At 39.4% G+C, this 15077-nt stretch overlaps 1 pseudogene; it reads right to left on the bottom strand.

Annotated features, from left to right (window-relative positions):
- Positions 1–627: 627 nt before the first annotated feature.
- On the bottom strand, positions 628–2306 carry LOC129488267 (pre-mRNA-splicing factor RBM22-like; annotated as a pseudogene).
- Positions 2307–15077: the final 12771 nt, after the last annotated feature.

Raw genomic sequence — 15077 nt, 5'->3', positions numbered from 1 at the left:
GGCTGCATAGTATTCCATGGTGTATATGTGCCACATTTTCTTAATCCAGTCTATCGTTGTTGGACATTTGGGTTGGTTCCAAGTCTTTGCTATTGTGAATAGTGCCGCAATAAACATACGTGTGCATGTGTCTTTATAGCAGCATGATTTATAGTCCTTTGCGTATATACCCAGTAATGGGATGGCTGGGTCAAATGGTATTTCTAGTTCTAGATCCCTGAGGAATGTCTATTCAGATACTTTGCCCATTTTAAAATTAGGTTCTCATTTTATTATGATTATGAATGTTTAAAAGCTTTTTTACTGCAGATCAATTCCCCGTCCCCCCTTAAAAAGAGACAAAACAAACGTATACATGGGATGGGAACTCTGTTGGATTGTTCAATTCACCCAGCCCCTTGTTGACCATAGAGGTGGGGGGAATAGGCAGTAGGTTTTATTAGTCAGGCTATCATAGCAACCAGATGTTTTGATGGCAGCTTATCTGAGGTCCACTGATGCTTTGAATATGCAATAGGAAAGCATGACTGTCATTTCTCACCTGCACATATCTGAACACATTCAGATGCCATGGAAACTAAAAAGAATATTCTTTCCAAGAAACAAAAAACTATATCATTCCAAGATTCATTGATTGAGATTCTTAAGTGCCCCTTTTTTTCCCATAGAGGTCCAGAGTGGTGATAACACGCCAGGAGTGCTGTGTTTTCTGGCGAGAGCTCCCATCCTCTGGTGGTCCTGAGACAGTAGATTGATCCTGGAGTCTCCTTGAAATGAGCAGGTGGTCCAGTTGGGTAAAATACGTGTAGCCCAAATCCTGGGGGTGGAGGTGGGGCAATGTTCACCATAGCTGGAGGGCCACTTGAGAGTAGGTGGAAGGAGTTGGCAGATGCATCTTCTGCTGCTGCAGGAGGGGAAGGAGCTCCTAGCAGAGCTAGAATGAGCTCTAGCTGGATCCCAGAGTCTGTGGTTCTGTCCTTTTTTTCTTTTCCTCTGGCTGCTTGGGATCTTCCCCATTTTACATGGAGTCTGCAGCTGTTGACAGTCAATTTATTAAAGGACTTCTCAGCAGCCACTTCTGCAGCCTGCCGTGTGGAAAAGCAGCACACTGCTGGCCAGGCGTGGTGGCTCATGCCTGTAATCCCAGCACTTTGGGAGGCCGAGGTGGGGAGACCACCTGAGGTCAGGAGTTCGAGACCAGCCTGACCAACATGGTGAAATCCCACCTTTACTAAAAATACAAAATTAGCTGGGCGTGGTGGCACATGCCTGTAATCCCAGCTACTCGGGAGGCTGAGGTGAGAAAATCGCTTGAACCTGGGAGGCAGAGGTTGCAGTGAGCCAAGATCACGCCACTGTACTCCAGCCTGGGCAACAAAGAGCAAAACTCTGTCTCAATAAATAAATAAATAAATAAATAAATAAAATAAAAATTATTAAATAAAAATAAAAGCACACTGCTGTCTCTGCACAGTGATCATCCAGATCTCTCTACATAGGTAGAGATGATTTGTTAGCTTGGTCTCAGTAATGATACCCTCATCATTATAATATACCATCAACATATAGTGTGGCGATAGCCTTATCCTCTGGTGGATCTAGATGAGGCATCGTTAGAGCCTGCTTTAGAAGCTTCTATGCTCCAGTTCCAGAGTCATTGATTCCATAATACTGGTCTTTAATATTCTTATCAGCAAGGGTATCATCTGGATCTGTAGGCCTCTCATCCCTTTATGGATGCGCTTCTCCTCTCTCACTCTCTCCTTTCATCTAGAAGGAGCAAATGTGGGCCTTATTTCTTAGGTGGTAGGATATGGTCTGGGCCAGTTTGTTCAGCATGTCACTGCTAGATGTGGCTTTCCCCAGCAGACCAACCGGCTGTGTTCCATCAGTTAGAAACCTCTCTTTCCATATTCTGAATGGAGTACTTTTGCTCACCTCCAACTTTGGCATGTCATCTTCTAAGGATAGTCCTGCATCATGAACTTGGATGGACAGGCCATACTCTGCCACTAAGAGGCAGGTCTGACAGAAATTAGTTAATTTGCTGCAGCTTTGGTACTCTTCAGTCTTCTTGAAATGCATGTGAACCCCAGGGCACCAGCCAAACACTGAATGATTTGGCACAGATTTTGCATTCCTTCCCACACTTCTCCTTGGTTATTTGGATATCTGGGTTTTCTGCAAGACATGTCTAGCACAGAATGGGGAAGTCTGCTTCTTCCCAGTTCTTCCTGCTGTAGGAGGAACGCAGAGAGGTCACCATCTTGAGAGCATCTGAAGGCAGTGGTAGCTTTCAAGGTGGGAGACAGGACCACTACAAATCCCATCAGGCCCAGCCCTAAATTTCATGATTTTTCTGCAAGAATAGTAAAATGGATGACCTTGAAGTCCCATTTCTTCATAAGTGACTTTATGCAATATGAGATTAATTTCCCTGTTAGCAATAGTTTCAAGACAGAAGTGAGTGTAGGAGAAAGGGATGAAAGAGGAGATTTTCAGTTTATAAAGATCTGTATGCTTTTTTTTTTTTTTCGTGCATATCTTTTATAAATGGAGATAGAAGAAAAATGATGGCAGATACTGTTTGGCAGCAAAGCAGCAGTGTTACCCTCATCACTATTTGTATTCAGATAGCAGGAACCTTGTCATTGTGATACTGTGTCTCCATGAAATGCTGCATTTGTGACTAGTTGTGTCTGAAGTTTGATTTCTCACAGATCATCAAGGGACTGGGATCTGTCACAGCCTGTTCAGGGTTGCTTTGATTATACTTGCCTTCCAGGAGCTGGGTGCACCCCACCCCTTCCCTCTGCCCTTCCTCTTCTCCTCTTATTTTGTTATTGAGTTGTAAGAGTTATTTATATATGCTGGATACCAGTCCATTATCATATATATGATTTGCAGCTAGACAGGATTTCAAGCATCAACAAGCATAATCTCCTTCTTTCATAAATGTGTGCTGAGGATTAGAGACATTAAAAGACAAATGATAGATCATTGATTTGGGGCAGAAACAGACTTGCATCCAGATGTTCCTACTATCAGGTGTGGGAGGATACTGCAAATGCAAAATAAATGAAGAAGTATATCTTCCAAGCTTCATACTTCTTTACTTCAGCTCAGCACTAAACTAAATGCTCTCATGAAGTAACAGAAGTGTTTAACTCCACTGAGCCCCATATTAGGAGTCACAAAAGAACTTCTCTGTGAACTTCATTTAACCTTTCTGACCAAGGAGATCTTTTCCATTGAAGTAATATCTAATGGGGCATTTTCCAAGATGTTTTTTATTGATATGCATAGCAAGAGATCCATCCTGATGGGTATAAACACCCTTAAAAGGAAAACATGTACAAAACAGTACATTATTAATGAAGATTGTACTCAATGTATAAGACCACATGAGAAATGTTAAAAATCACAGAAATGGTGTTGGTTTCATTTTGGGGCTTTGAGAAATACTGTGTCATTAGAGCATATGTGACAGTCTAGTTTGAAAAATATAACAAATTAAAGTGGGACTTTTCAAAAGGGATTTCTTTCCAAAAAGGTCAGCTATAAAAACAGAGAGTGGGGGAGATTTCTTACTCCCAAGATCACCAAAATAACATCATTTATTGGACTTGATGCCCATAGGTGAAGTTGTACAATATTCATCACTAAATGTAACAAATGTAGTTATAAAGCAGTAAACTTAGAAAAGAATCAGTACCAATGATATAGGTAATAATAACAGAGAAAATTGAAAATTTTTTGCCCTTTTCCAAATACATATATTATTTTGTTTTTAGGTTAGTCATTTTAGGATAAAAACTAAGATTTTTTGGGGGGTGGTTTGCAACCTCCGCCTCCCAGGTTCAAGTGATTCTCCTGCCTCAGCCTCCAGAGTAGCAGGGATTACAGGTGCCTGCCACCATGCCCTGCTAATTTTTGTATTTTTAGTACAGACGGGGTTTCACCATGTTGGCCGGCTGGTCTCGAACTAAGCTCAAGTGAACCGCCCACCTTAGCCTCCCAAAGTGCTAGAATTTCAGGCATGAGCCACCGTGCCTGGCCGTGTGCACAGATTGTCTTTGTGTCTTATGGTTCACCTTTTGATGTAAAGAGACAAACTGCACCTCATTTTAATGCTAAAACCCTGCCCTAAAGTGAACATGTGATGTATGTTACCTGTATGTTTACCTGTTATGCATGCGCTCAGCTCCCCTCATAAATATGTATAGCTTTTTCCCCAAACATGCTGAATATGCATGATACAGACCCTGTAATGCATAAAACCCAATCTGTCCTTCCCCTTTTCAAAGAGAGAGCACCTTTGTTCCACACTGGAGACTTTCTTTTCCCAGCTTGGAAACCATTATCACCAATAAAGCTCTCTTTTCTACTGTTTAGCCATCCTGGTGGTCTTTTGGACAACAGATGCCAATAGCTATTTCTGCACTTCAGCTCGTAGAGGCAGCATTCTGGGGAGAAGAGGTGTACTTTCAGGGCTGTTTGGTCCCAAACTTTGGATGAAGGAAGAGACGGAAATAACTAGAAGGAATTTATCTAGAAATAATGAAAGAAGTCTCTTTCATGGTAAGGATTGGGGTTGAATTTCTGCAGAAATTCCTAAGGTACGTGAAAAATTTGGAATTTTTCCTGGTGGGCCCCAAGACTAAGAAGTGAGAAGAAAAGAGAAACCATGTGTACCTAAGCAGGAGAGGGGCTCTGCAATGTGCCAATATGCTGAGGCCCAAGAGAGAGACAGCTAGCATGACATCTCTCCATCTTTGACAGACCGTGGTTTAGGGGCCCTCTAGGCGCAGCTGAATTCTGAGTTATGCTTTTTTGTTAATTCTCTTATGATAGTCTCAAGTCACTTCTAAAGCTTTTTGAACACAAAAGTCTAAATTCAGTGGGGCTTAGGGAAATGTAAGCTGGAGCTCTACAGGTGGGGCAAAGCAGACCAAGGAAAGTAATGCAATACAAGAAGCAGTCAGGAGACAGCAGGAAGAAACGAAAGAAGATGCCCGGATGGCAGTCTGGAGAGAGAGGTGACAAGTGACACCCAGTTTGCACTAAGTACTCCCTAAGCATGCTTAACATTTCTTAGGAAAGGGCCCAGAATATCTTCTGAATTAGGGACTAGAGTTATTTTATTTTCTCCAAATAATCAAACCCACAATAATTTTCTTGTCCAGAAGACAAGAAAATCTGGAGAAACTTAGGATGCATTTGTAAATTCTGGATTTGCAGTGCTAAGCTAGAGAAGCTCAGGTCTTCTACATCACTTTAACAATGCCATGCAGCCATGTGCTGGCCTCATTTCTAACAACAAAAAAAGAAGAAATAAAAGCTGCAGATCCCTTTGTCTGAATTTTCTGATACCTATTTTTTATAGAATGATCTTTCTTTTCCTCCTGGCTTGATCACATCATTCATGGTGCTCAAGAGTGCTTCATAGGGAGATTAGCGACTTTCTCAAGCACGTGATTGGATGGTACATAATTCTCTTTGGCTGAAGGAGCAGTAGCTTCTTTACAGTTGAATAGATTTCATAGTCAGCAATCTCAGAATTATATTAGAAGATAATTTTCTTGCTGACTAAACAAATCATGGTACAATATAAGTTAGACACCTTCTCTGGAATTACAGCAGCCTTGGTTGCTCTAAATATAAAAAGAGAACATTGACCTTTCAATACTGACCATATAATGGCCAAACATCTTTGCTGCAACATTTGCAATTTGCAGAACAAGGAGTTGCCATAGCTCTGCTGAATGATCATTTGTTGGATTCCATGAATCTCAAAAAAGTGAAAGGATCTCTCTTTAGGTGTTTCTGGGGCTATCAAAGTAAACAAGTCAGATGAATTATTGATAGGCTTTGGATCAATGAAATGCCACTGGAATGACAAATGATAATAAGCACAGTAAAACTGTCACAATGCTTATTCCCCAAATACTGTTCACCAATTCCTCTCACCTAGCCTTACTTATATCAATCTATCTCAAATGACTTCTTCCCCTACAACCACCACACACATTTTTCCAACATCAATTAATTCTGTCTTGTCTCATAAGACCTATTTGTAGGGTCAGCTACCCCATGAAACCTTCTCCAAATAATCAAACCCACAATAATTTTCTATCTTCTCAACACTAACTTTTAGAACTTCTATTATTTGAACTAGAATTAAATTACCTAAAATCTATAAGGTTCCTGGTACATTCTAGCCCACCCTGTGAAAAGATCATTGAGTTAAAGTCTAAAGCCTTCATAAAATTGTTAGTTCACTCCCGACCTCCTTCTCTGTTGGCACTTAGCATAGGGTACCACACCTGTGTATTATGGCTTCTTAAGAATCATGTTTTCTAACTTTTTTTTTCTTTTGTACCTACTATCTATCCTCCACAAATATAAAGAGTATTTTAATTATCTATTTCTGCAGCTTCCATTTCCACCATGACACTGAATTGCAGAGAAGTGTTGGACTAAATGTTGCCATAGATCAACATTATAAAAAGGCCCTATTGTTAATCTGGTGCCGCCCATGAAATGGAACAAATATTAACTAACATGAAAAGTGACATTCACCTATGGATTGTGCCATAAAGTAGTGAGCTGTATGTCAAACATAAATGTGTTTCAAATGTGTATTCAAATTTCAGGTATAGTTTATTGAAGTTTACCTATAGCTTCTCATCCTTGGCCTTTTGAGTATACGTTTATAAGCTTTTATTAAAAGTATATTAAAAGTTCTAGGAGAGCAAATCTATGGCAATGTCAGACTTACTGTGTCCTGAGAAGGACCTCTTTAAGAAGCTCTTTGGAATTCCAGGAGCCCCACTAGTATCCTTTTTTATTCTTAGTTAAGTGCTACAATTCATTAGCATGGATGGGTGGCAGAAATTGTGTCATGACATATTTGCACCAGTAAGCTGAATGTTGAGTTTCTTAAAATACAGCTAGCAAAAAACAGGGGAGGCAGGAATGCCTGTTTAATAGAGCAGAATCTCCATCCTCCAACCCCAGTTTGAACCAAATATGTTAAGAAATGCTTTACAACAGAGAATTACTACAGAGTGTAAAGCACTACTATACTTCATTATGAACTAACAACATTTTTTGTTGCTACCTTTAAGAAACTAATTTTAGTTACATAGTACATATACATAGGCTTAGTGAAGCAGAACGCCCCTGCCCCCGCCCAAATATTTTAAATGTAGAATTGATTTGCTAAATAATCTAGGTTGTTCACACACCCCCTAAAAGAGTCCACCCCAAATACTCTTAAGTTGTAATGGTTTTATACTGAATTTTTCAGATGATAAAATCTGCGTAGACCAGGGCTTCATAAAAATAAAACAATGTGACTTATTAGCTACAGAACAATGATAAAGTGTGATAGTCTCCAGGTATAAATACCACGTGAGAAACCTCCATAATATGATGGTGCTTGTTTTGGCCTTATTGATACCCATTGGCAAAAACCATTCTAGCCCATAAATGGTTCCTCAAGTTTATATACCTGTGTCCTCAGATATTATTTGCTGCTACTGATTGTATGTCTTTGGCAATGCTGTCCCTCCCCATTTGCATTTGCCAAAGTTGGGTTAAGAGGATTGAATGCCTTGGTGTAACATTTTAAACTCACTCCCTGCTGTGGTCTTTAGATGCTGGTCTTTAGAGGCACATTTGTTGAAACATGGTTGAATAACAGCACTGCACAACTGCTTTTCTAGAGAATATGTCCCATAACAGAATTTCTTAAATTCATATTTTCAGTTATTTGCTACAGAGACATACAGATCCACTTTATTGCACCCTATTATCTACCCCCTACCATGCCTTCGGCACTTTAAAACCTGCTTAGCACAAGATAAATTACATTTGTACACTTAAACTCTCAGTGTCCTGGGGAGTTTCCAAATATAAAATTTATTTTTTTTAAAGTACATCTTTGAAAACAACCAAAATGTGGTGAAACAGTCTTTGAAATGCAACATGGCAGATGGACAGAAAACTTTACTAGCATGATGGATGGGTCCTTTATTTATTCCTCTGTGAATGGCTGCTGATCATAATCACTTTTATAGCTTGACTGCAATGAAAAGGATTATTTCTTTTGTCCTGGAATCTCAGGATGGCATATTTGTTCAGAGGATGAAGGGGACCAAATTAGACCGAACTACTGGGGCATAATAAATTCACAGCAGTCACAAGCCAATGTTCTTTAATTCTTAAGACACTATCAACTTTAAATATTCTGATCCTCTCACAGTTAGCTCACTTATCCTTTTGTCCTTATTGAATTAACTTCCTCTTCTTTTACATTGTCTCCTGAGGGGACCTCATTTTAAATCTTTTCAGTTTAATTCCATTAATTGGCATATTGTCTGGTCTCATATTCTCCTCTTGGGTCTTGAACTTTTGTTCCCCTCAGTTCTTAAACTCCTTAGCTGTATTTTGCAGCTTTGAATGACAACTTGCTCCATCTGTAGACAAAGCATGTGCATTCTTATCTTTCACTTCCAGGCTAATGTTTAACAATGAATTCACAATCCTGGCCGTTTATCAGCCCATTAAGTAAACCAAAATATACAGTTCCTTGATTTTAAAGCCATCATACTGAAATCCAGGGAAATTGGCTCACTAATTCACGCATAATTTAAAAGTTAACAATTCCAAATTATGGTAAGTGGATCCAAATAAGACATATTTATCTTTGCAGGTCCTCCTGCCTACAACTGAGACAGATCTAGGGGTCATACTGTCTTGGGCTTTTATCCGTTTCATCTTCACCACTTATTAGCTAAGTAATCATGGGAAGGTTATATACATCTCTAACTCTCAATATTTTCCTCTCTAAAATGGGGGTAATAATAAAAGTTCATTTTATACCAGAGATGTGATGAAGATTTAATAGGATAATTGTCATGGAATGCTTAATATAATGCCTTGCATAGAAAATAATCAATGCTAGCTATCAGTATTGTCATTACTATTAAAGTACTGTCACACCTATTAGTGGTGTATTTATATCCTTCCTGCAAAGCACATCTAAGTCTCACCTTGTCCGAACCCTCAGACTCCACATGGAGAATGTCATGTTGGGAAGAAGCCTCCGTACAACTTGTCACTTATTCTATTCCACTGTTGTAGTCATCCCTTCTCTTTAATTAAACTGCAAATCACTTACATAGAGAGACTTTGTCATACCTTTTTACAAACCATGCTCAGCACAATGTCTTATTCTCACAAAAAAGGTGGCATACTCATCTATTATCAACAGTAAAAGTATGAGAAATCAGATATTATTTTCAACTTACTTTTAGAAAGAGGCTAAAACTAGAAGCAGATGGTAGGTTATTATAGGGAGATATAAGGATTATTGAGTTAATCAGAGGGGGACAGTTTAGGGAAATAAGAGGAGAGATGAACCGATCTCTCAGCCAGTCTTGATTATCCATAGAAGATAAAAAGAACAATTGAGTGATAAACAAAAATCATAGTGCTCATTTTCACAAACTTATATTTAATAATTACATGATCCCATTGCATTCAATCATCAAATACACAAAAGATTTGGAATTGACAGTGATGTCTGCACGAGGGCTGACTAGAAGCTCCTAGTGCTCTCCTCCCATGTAAAATAACCCAAAACAATGAATAAACAACTACATTTTGCCCAACATATCTAAAGGAGTACCAAATACTAGCAAAGCAGCAGCAGAAATCCTGTAGAACAAGAAATCTAGGATGGCTGCATAGAGAAGGGCAGGAAATAGCTTGCTTTCGCCACCCACTGCTCTAGTTGAGATCAGCTCAGCACCAGGAGGGACTTCTGTCTGTGGAGAAAAGGTAAGCAAGAGGACCCCAGAAGCCCCCACCACTTCTGCAGACACCTGCAGTTCTCACAGGCTTGGAGCCCATCTGAGGGAGTTCCCCAGAGTCTACTTGCCGGGCTACCCTCCGAGAAGGAGCCAGTGATGCTGTGTCTCCCCTTGTGTGGCCAGTGCTGCTACTGCCCTGTGCCATTTTGGAACTGGAGCCACTGCTAGAGTGCATCCTGCTTCAGAGACAAGTAGCCGTTGCATCCCTCCATCCCTGAGGCTCAGCCTCCGCTGCATTATGCTCACTGACAATGCATCATCCCCAGACCAAGCTCCTGCTATTGCCAACTCCCTAAGGTTAAACTTCCATAGAGCCAGTCCCTCCCCACCATCCCAGTCACTGGTGGACACTCCCTTTATGGCTGACCTGAAGTGTGCCCTACCCCCAAGCACACAGAGCCTCAAACTACCAGAGCAGTCATGCCTCTGGTGTCATAGCTGAGGCAACACCCCAATTCCCAGAGACCTAATGCCTCCTACACACCAGACAGTCACCATCTTCAAACCACAAGAATCCAGAAGCTCCACTGGCCCATGTAGCACCACTTTCTGGATCCAACCATATGCGGTGCCTTGCATTCCAGAGAATTAGAACCTTGGCTGACCTGTGCCACCCACCCTCCAGAACAAACAACTGCAGCACCCTGCCTCCTAGAACTAGACTAGCTCCCCAGTACAAGTTGCTGAGGCACCCCACTTCTGAGAGCAGTCATCTGTGCTGCTCTCCGACCACTAGGGTCCAAGCCACAGTGGCATCTTGTCATTCTTGGGTCTTTGCTCCTGCTGCAGCTGGCCTCACAGAGCCTAACATGCTGCCATATCCCACCATCCCAGATCCAGATTCACCACTGGATGGTACCTCATTCCCTGGAGCCTGAGTGTGCCCTGTTAGTTCTGCATCATGAATTACATGAATTACAGCTGTCCCCAGGGCTCAAGCTTCCAGAGAACTTCCCTGAAGCCATACCAGTGCCATGCCTTGCCTTCTACAGTTCAGCACTACAGCTACATCCCAGCCCCCTAGGCCTAAGCTGCTAGGTGTGCCTCAGAACAACAGATCCTGGCTTAGTAGAATTGCATCCACTAATGGCTGTGCCTCAAGTCCTTGGTGCTATAGTAGTTTTACAAGACCCCAACCCCAGGAACTGAGATTCACAGTTGCTCTGAGTACCTGTGACCTGGATCCCATGCTGCTGTGGCTGCCTGTGAGCCATGCGACCCAGAATCCAAGGAGATTCTCTCAGCTAAGATGCACCACTATGAGAAAGACAAGAACAGGATAATCCCTAAAACCCTTGCCCTAATAACCTAGGCAGCCACCATAATTGCCACAAACTCCTGCAAACTAGATGACTGCGGAACCTCCCATCATTGCTAACACTAATCACAACTGAAGAAGCTGCATAGAGACTACATCACCACACCCACATGGAACCAAAATCACTGCACCCTGCCCAATGTGCACCCTCAGGTTCATCTGCAGGTGAAAGTCTTCCCTTATGAAAACTACTTTGTAACATTTGGAAGACTGCACCACCAGATGCACAGACATCAAGGCAGAGACACAAGAAACATGGAAAAGCAAAGGAACATAATGCTACAAAAGAAACACAGTAATTCTCCAACAACTGATCCCAAAGAAATAAAAACTTAAAAATTGCCTGAAAATAAATTCAAAATGATGATCTTAAGGAAACTTGGATACAAGAGAATACAAACAGACAATTCAATAAAATCAAGAAAGCAATTCGTTGTCTAAATGATAATCCAACTGAGATAAATATCACCAAAATGAACCAGACAGAAATCTCAGAGCCTAAAAATTCAATCAATAAAATAAAAAATAAAATTGAGGGCTTCAACAACAGACTAGATAAAGCAGTAAAAAGAATCTGTGGACTTGAATATAGGTCTTTTGAAATTATCCAGTCAGAGGGGAAAAAAAGAATAAAAAAGAGTGAAGAAAGCCTATGGGACATTAAGTGAACAACTATTTATACTATGGTATTTCTAGAAGGAGAAGAGACAGAGAAAGAGACACAAGCTTATTTAATGAAATAATTGCTGGAAATTTCTCAAGACTTGGGAAAGATATAGACATCCAAATCCATGAAGCTTTAAGCCTCCCAAATAGATTTATTTGAAATAAGTCCTCTTTAAGGCACATTATAATAAAACTGGTAAAAGTCAAAGACAAAGAGAATTTTAAAAGCAGCAAGATAAAAGCATCAAGTCACATAAAAGTCAGTCTCCACTAGACTGTCAGTGAATTTCTTTGCAGATACCTTGCAGGTCAGGGGAGAAGGGGATTATGTGATCAAAGTGATGAAAGAAAAAAAAAACAAACTACTCTCTGCCAAGAATACTACACCCAGCAAATCTGTTCTTCAGAAATGAAGGAAAAATAAGTCATTGACAAGCAAAAATTGAGGGAACTCATTACCACTAAGCCTGCCTTAAGGCAGTGCCTAAGGGAGTTCTTCAAGGGAAATTAAAAGATGACAATTGCTAGCATAATTACATATGACACTATAAAACTCACTAGAAGAAGTGAATACAAAGTCAGATCCAGAATACTCCAGTACTGTAATGGTGGCATATTAATAATACATACCTCAAGTACAAAAGCTAAAAAGAAAATGGTCAAAAACAACAATAAGTTGTAAAGTATTATATGATGATGTAAATTGTGACATACAAAATGTAAATTGTGTGCATCAGGGATAAAGGTCTAAGGTTTTTGTGTGTGATATAAGTTAATTTGTTATCAGCTTAAAATATAATAAGTCCTCACTTAATGTCATTGATAAGTTATTAGAAACTGACCTTAAAAGAAATGATATATTAAAAAACAAATTTTACCATAGTCTAATTGATATAAACAAGAGTTAAGTTCCCATGGCATATTTCTGGTCATAAAAGCATCACCAAACTTCTAAATAAAGACCCCAAACACTTCCAATATTAAACATTGAAATAAATGTGAGTTAAACTTACATTTAAGAAAAATTAATTTAAAACTAAGATAATTATTTACCCAATTACTCCAGTTCAGTTTCACAAGTGGCTAGAGATATTGCATGATCTCTATTATATGTGAAGTCTTAAGAAAAATTCCAAATTACAGAGACAACAAAACAGTGGTTATCAGAGGTGGAGAGAGGAAGTGGAAACATAGGTCAAAGTATACAAAGTAGCAGATATATAGGATGAGTAAGTCTAGAGATCTAATGTACAACGTGAGAAATATAGGTAATAAAATTTTATTATATATGGGATTTATGCAAAATGGGTAGATTTTAGCTGCTCTTATCACAAAAACAAAAAAAAAACTAGGTAACTATGTGAGATGATGAATGTTAATTTGCTTAAGTACAGTAACCATTTTACTATCTCTATATATCCCATAATATGTTGTATAACTTAAATTTACACACTGAAATTTATTAGAAAAACAATTTTGATGAATATGTTCATTTGCTTCACTATAGTAACCTTTTAACTGTCTATATGTCCCATAATATTATGCTATATAACTTAAATTTACACAATGAAATTTATTACAAAATAATTTGGAACATAATCTAATACATAATTTAGATAACAACCTATCAAAGAGACTAATACCCAACTCAGATAAGTGACAAGCGCTTCAGTGATAACATACTAAAATAAAATGCAAAGCTGTATTTCATTACTCGGACTATAAAAATGGTGCTGAAGGATGCTGTTCTTAAAAAGGTTATGTCCTGGAGAGATCAAATTCTCAAACAGTAATCAACACTCACCCCATTCCCTCAAGAATCTCTTGTGGTGACATGGAACAAAAGTGGATAAGCCTGTTCAACAATCCAATTGTTCTCCACATTTGAAAATTGAAAGGTGGGCTTAGTTCAGGTTATCATGGGTTTAATCTTATTTCACCTCCATTTCTGCTCATTACCACATTTTATCAGCATAAAGACAGTAACAGCCAAAAAATGAATTCAAAGGTTTCATATCATCTACTTAGAAAATAACAAATTTTTGATATTATAAGTACAACTACTTGGAGATAACAGAATTCAGGACTTTGAAATCAGATTACAAAGTCAGAAACTTACAACTTTGAAAGGGTGGTAAAACAGCTAATATATAAACATAATTAGGAAGAAAAACTAGTAGAATTTCATCTTGGACCAGTCATTTCATAAAGTCAAGCAACAAGGCTAATGAAATTAGCCAGCAGGACACAGTTTTCAGGTAGGCAAGTCACCTTGGTTTTATCCCCTGGCTCTGCTGAAACTCAGGGGGCCATCTTACTGTTAATAACAAGGGGGCTGCATATGTATAATAAAGACAAACAAAAAAATCTTCTATCATGATTATTATGGTTTAAACATCCCCCCTTTAAAAACTCTTGTTGAAATTAACTGCCACTGTGATGGTGTTGAGAGATGGGACATTTAAGAGGTAGAGCTCTCATAAGATGGTCAATGCTCTCATTTCAGGAGTGGGTTAATTATAGCAGGGGTTTGCCTACTTTTTCTCTCTGTCTCTCATGATTGCTTGTCCTTTGCATTCTGCCTTTTGCCTTCCACCATGGGATGAGGCCCTCAGCAGATGCCAGTGCCATGCTTCCCAGCCTCGAGAACCATAAGCCAAATAAATTTTGTTACCCAGTTTGTGGTATTCTGTGATAGTAGCAGAAAACAGATTGATGATTTAGATGGCAACTTTAAATGCAGACATCAGAAATACCAGACCAGGATCACTCCCTTTGGAAATGAAAGAAAGGGAAACAATAAGTAGAAGTTTGAGGATTAAAAAAAAAAATCACTGAAGTAAAAAGTATAACATTAGGATTCTGTTTAGCTTCATATAATAGAAACACAAATAATGTCTTAATTGAGTAGGAAAAACGTTTATTTCTTTTTTTTTTTTTTTTTAGATGGAGTCTTGCTCTTGTTGCCCAGGCTGGAGTGCAGTGGCATGATCTTAGCTCACGGCAATCTCCACCTGCCAGGTTCAAGTGATTCTCCTGCCTCAGCCTCCCAAGTAGCTGGGATTACAGGTGCCAGCCACCATGCCCGGCTAATTTTGTATTTTTAGTAGAGACCCATGTTGTTCAGGCTGGTCTTGAACTCCTGACCTTAAGTGATCCTCCTGCCTCAGCCTCCCAAAGTGCTGGGATTACAGGTGTGAGCCACTGTGCCC

This window comes from Symphalangus syndactylus, chromosome 1 (genome assembly GCF_028878055.3).
Source record: "Symphalangus syndactylus isolate Jambi chromosome 1, NHGRI_mSymSyn1-v2.1_pri, whole genome shotgun sequence".
NCBI classification, from domain to species: domain Eukaryota; kingdom Metazoa; phylum Chordata; class Mammalia; order Primates; family Hylobatidae; genus Symphalangus; species Symphalangus syndactylus.
The sequence above is the reverse complement of the archived record's forward strand: the minus strand, read 5'-3'. Positions and strand labels throughout refer to the sequence as shown.